Below are 4,507 nucleotides of genomic sequence, written 5' to 3'. Positions count from 1 at the left end.
AGTGACTCCTTCTCATCCTTCCAGTTTCACTTCAAGAGATCCTTGATCAGCACCATCTTCCAAGACTCTCATCTGTGTAAGTCCCACTCTTCTGTCAGGGCACCTTGTGGGTTTCCCCCAAGGAGATTTTTACAATGTTAAAATTTGTATTTTTTATTAGTTATCGTGGCCGTTCTTTGTTTTTCTCACTGTTTTGTAAACTCTGAGAGGAGGTTACTGTGTTTATTTTATTCACAGGATAATCAATGCTTGGCACAGTGTTTGTGTACAATAATTATTCAAGAAATATTTGTTAAAAAAATAAATGAATGAAATATAGAATAAATATTTGGACAACCTGGTAAAACATCTTTTTAGGAATTGGTTTTTGCATGAGTTGAGAACAACAATGTTGGAGCAGGATGTGTTGCTATCTAGGAGAATGAGAAAGCAATTTAAGGGTATACAGTGTAATTTAAAGCACTTTTTAATTAAATATTAGACGTTGCAACTCATTCCACTTTGGTAGAAAATGAAGTAATAGTTTGTTTACAATTATACCAAAAGTAACATTTTGGGACCGGCATAGGGGTTAAGTTCAGCGTGTTCTGCTTTGGAAGCCCAGGTTAGTGGATTCAGATCCTGAGCGCAGACCTACACCACTTGTCAGCCATGTTGTGGCAGCAACACACATACAAAATGGCGGAATATTTGCACAGATGTTAGCTGAGGGCTAATCTTCCTCAGCAAAAAAAAAAAAAAGTAACATTTTGATTAAAATTTGAGAAAGTTAGGAAGTAACATGTAACTAAAACCAATGATGTTCAAGATGCTTATAAGAAAATCAAAAGAAAGCAAACTAACAAAAGAAACAAGAGCAAAACCAAGAGTCCTCTATTAACAAAGAGAAGACGAGAGTTCATTCCTCTAAAATTTTCATCTATTGAAAGAAAGGCAATTTTACTAAAGTTTTTTTAGGGCTTATGTGAAGAATTCAATAATATTAAGAAAGAGTGGCAAATAGGTTTATTTTGTTTTAATCTCTTGATTATTTTAGCAGGGGTGATTTTTAGGATATTATATTGGATTTTGGCAGTCAGAGGCCCAAGTGCCACTGGTACCTAATAGAAACGGATTGCTGTGTACGATGGAAAACCATTCCTTTATGTAGCTTAAGGTCAAACTAGAGTTGGGATATAGATTGAACAGGCCAGTTTATAAAGCCAAAAATAATGACACTGGTGCAATAATAATTGAGCTTCTAACAAAAATAAAGCTATTTCAGGAGAGAAATATAGCGAAAGTTGAATTTATCCTTTAATAAATGTGAAACATAAAGCCTATAAAAACTGTTAAATGTAATTCTAAATATTATTTTACAGTTCAAAGACTGTATAATGCTTTCATGTGTTTCTTCATGCAGTGGTACAATTAATAGCTAAACATACTGGAATCCTTTGGAAGTATGTATTTCTTACTGTTTAATGATGCATTAGTCCATTCATTTTGTCATATGGGTTCTCATAATTTTAATTAAACTATTTTTGATATATTTGAATTAACAGTAGCACAATGGATGCCAAGGAAATGAATAATTCTCAATTATTAGATAGAGAGAGAAGCAACAAATTCAACATTCCAATTTCTTCAACACAGTGATTTTTCTCTTTCTCTGTTGGTATTTTCTAAAGACAGAGTGCCAAGGGGCCACACACAGTTGTTGGAAAATACTGTTCAGCCGAGGGCTGCTACACCGCAATGAGTAGAGACTTGAGTTTAAGTGGGCCTGGGGTCATTATGCTGCCAGGGGGTGGAGGGGTGCTAAAAGAGAACAACAATGACTTCAAAGAAATGACAGACCCGAGTAAAGGCCCCCGTGTCTAAGGTCAGACCAAAAGGCTGAATTAATTCCATACAAGGTCCTAATCATGGGAGTCCAGCTGTTCAAATGAAGAAGAGGAAATAAATACAGTAAGCATTTAAAAGAAGACTTAAGGAAATATCCTTTAAATGGGTGCTGTGACTTCCAAGGAAGTCTTAAAATCCGACAAAGACTGATTTTTTTCCCCATATGTTTGTATAGTTTTAAATTTTCTATAACTTTGGATAGGTGAAATTAAGCTAGGCACTGAATCTTGTAGTTTTAATACGGAATGAAGAATCCCCATTCATTGCTTTTGACTAAACGCTCAATCTATCGCCACGACATGTAAAACTTGCAATGAACGTCAGTCCCAGCTCTTCTTTTCACTGAGGAGTCTTGGATAGATCCCCTTACCTCTTGATTGCAGTTTCCTTGAATGCAAAGTGGAATAATGGAGTAGGGGAAGGAGAGAGTAAATTTGGAGCTAGAGAATCAGTTCATCATCCTAGAGCTCTAAAATCCTGTGACTGTATAAACAGAAAATAGAATTGCTCCTTGCATCAATTCTTACCTAGTTTGAGTAGCTATTAGGCAAACAAACATTTCCCATTTGTAAAATAGGGACAATATCTATTTGCACTGAAGGTGTTAGCATCCATGTAATGTACACCAAAGTCTTAATTCAGCACCTAGCATATAGTACGTGCTAAGAATTATGGCTATGATTATTATTTATATTTTATTATCATTACCAATGTGAGGGATCTTTGCTTCTTCAGAGGACTATAGAAATATTTGCATTTGGCAAATTATGCAGCAGTAATGGAAGAACTTGTCCTTTGTGAAAAAAGTCCCCATTCTATATAAAATAGACACATTTCTCCCAGGTTCATTTGGGAGAATATTCACAAGGCCCTTTCACACAAACATATAGATATCCAACAAGCCCATAAAAATACATAAAGTCAAATTTTAGAAAAATCATATCTAAGCTATATATATGCACACACATACATACACAGTCTATGTAGTATCTACACTACACACTTTATCTGTACTGGGGTTTGCAAACTACTAGTCAAATCAGTCTCCACCTATTTTTGTAAATAAAGTTTTATTAGAACACAATCAAGCTCCTTAGTATGTGTATAGTCTGTGGTTGCTTTCGTACTACAATAGCAAAGTTGAATAGATGCAATAGAAACTGTGTGGCCCTCAAATCCTAAATTATTTACTATCCGACTCTTTAAAGAAAAGTTAGCTGATCACTGATATACTATACATATACCGTATGTATGTATGTCTTTATATATCGTATCTATAGATGTAAAAATGTATACAGATAATACTTAGAGAAAGAAACATTGTATACGTATTTTAGCGACAGAATGTATAGTACATACATGCATATACACAGAGAAAAGGTAATAATTACCATTTATTTATCATTAGCTCAGTGCCAAGAATTTTGCATTTATAAACATATAATTTTCATATCGCATTTATAAGGTAGTTAAAATTATACACTTTTGTAGAGAGAGGAAACAGTTCAGGGAGATGAAGTGACATATAGGAGATTGCACAGCCAGTAAGTAGCAGAATAGCAGAATGTGTCTTCAACTCATGCAGTGTGACCTGAAGCTCCAGCTGGTTTAATCCAAGTGATGGCACAGCATCATACAGGCCCTTAATGCGTGAGTCCCATACGGAGAGGGAGCCAGAGGACGGGCAGCTTCTCAGCTGTGAGTTGGATTTATGGTGGAGGAAGGGGGTGTTTTGCTGTCCAAGTCATTCAGAGAGAGGGGCAAGTGTGTGTGTGTGTGTGTATGTGTGTGTGTGTGTTATGGGGAGTGTGCTGTGATCCCTTAGAACTCCCAGAATGCCATCTTTTGTTTGTTCTCAAAGCACAGTACATTTCAAGCTTCCCAGTGATTGGCATGAGTTCGCTCCGGCATATGAACATGCAAACGTCTGTGATCATATAGAAACTGTTAGTTTATTAATGCAACACTGAAAGTGGCGGGAAGCTAACGACTTTTTATAAGAATTATAGACAATTTCGATCAGTCATATACTTATATATACATATATATATATATTTTTTTTTTTCACCAAAGAAGATTTACCCTGAGCTAACATCCATACCAATCTTCCTGTACTTTTCAGTATGTGGGCTGCCAGCACAGCATGGCCCCTGGCGGAGCGGCATAGATCCGCACCAGGGACCCGAACCCAGGCCACCAAAGTGGAGCCCGCCAAACTTAACCACTAGTCCACTGGGGCTGGCCCCGTGTGCTTATATTTTGAAAATAATTTTTAGAATTTCTGCCAGCATGTAACATTAACAATGTGTAATTTGGGTAGTTTATACAACAAGGAGAAATTTACAAATTGAACATCTTACCGAGCCTGTCCAAGAACAAACTTTTGATAGAATGTGCTTTTATATTCCAAAATTTGTAGTTAGCCATGAACAACTGTGTGTGGCTCTTTCAAAGTTCTATCACTAGACTCATAAGCATTGCATCTCAGAAACAGTGAGCATTTATATTTACAATGAAATATATAAACAGGTGTTTAAAATGAGCTAATATTTTGTTAATAGTACTAAGAGATGCTAGATTTGTGCATGCTACTCTGGGTAGGGCTGATTAGTTTTTATAA

Source organism: Equus caballus, chromosome 19, assembly GCF_041296265.1.
Source record: "Equus caballus isolate H_3958 breed thoroughbred chromosome 19, TB-T2T, whole genome shotgun sequence".
Classification (NCBI taxonomy): Eukaryota; Metazoa; Chordata; class Mammalia; order Perissodactyla; family Equidae; genus Equus; species Equus caballus.
Note: the sequence above shows the minus strand (reverse complement) of the source record.